General features: G+C 35.8%; 1 protein-coding gene across 1 annotated transcript in view; it reads left to right on the forward strand.

Annotated features, from left to right (window-relative positions):
- Positions 1-28: 28 nt before the first annotated feature.
- Positions 29-452, forward strand: part of LOC119590969 (swi5-dependent recombination DNA repair protein 1 homolog) — a gene marked incomplete in the record, with an annotated part of 2651 nt that continues 2227 nt past the window's right edge. Inside the window, 1 exon segment of the mRNA XM_037939704.1 lies at positions 29-120.

Here is a 452-nt window from a genome sequence, read left to right on the forward strand (position 1 = left end):
TCCGCCAAGCCGAACGGTCCCGCAAAAACGTCAACAGCAACAACGGTCAAAGGCGGGAGAGTCGAAGTGTGTCAAGGATCATAATGGTCTTTTTCTAAAGTGGGAAGCACTTATTTTCAGGTAGAATGCCACTTATTGAATGAGTCGATAATAATTCATTGATGATCCTACTAGAGAATACGCCTGCTTGATATTTTAACGTTTTTCTTGCAATTTCGAAGCAACTGGAAGAAAGACCAGGAAAGTTTTAAACAGGTTTAATATAATATTACGTCATCTTTTTCTTTTCTTTTTAAAATTCCACCATCGCTATAATTCCCTTAGTTTATACTATTAAGATTACTGTGTTTTTGCTCCAGATTAAGAGGCTTTATGATGCCAATAGTATAAGATGGTGTTAAGTACCCAGGTGTTTTTGAGCCAATAAGGTTTTGATTTTATGTATAATACTA

This window comes from Penaeus monodon, chromosome 28 (genome assembly GCF_015228065.2).
Source record: "Penaeus monodon isolate SGIC_2016 chromosome 28, NSTDA_Pmon_1, whole genome shotgun sequence".
NCBI classification, from domain to species: Eukaryota; Metazoa; Arthropoda; class Malacostraca; order Decapoda; family Penaeidae; genus Penaeus; species Penaeus monodon.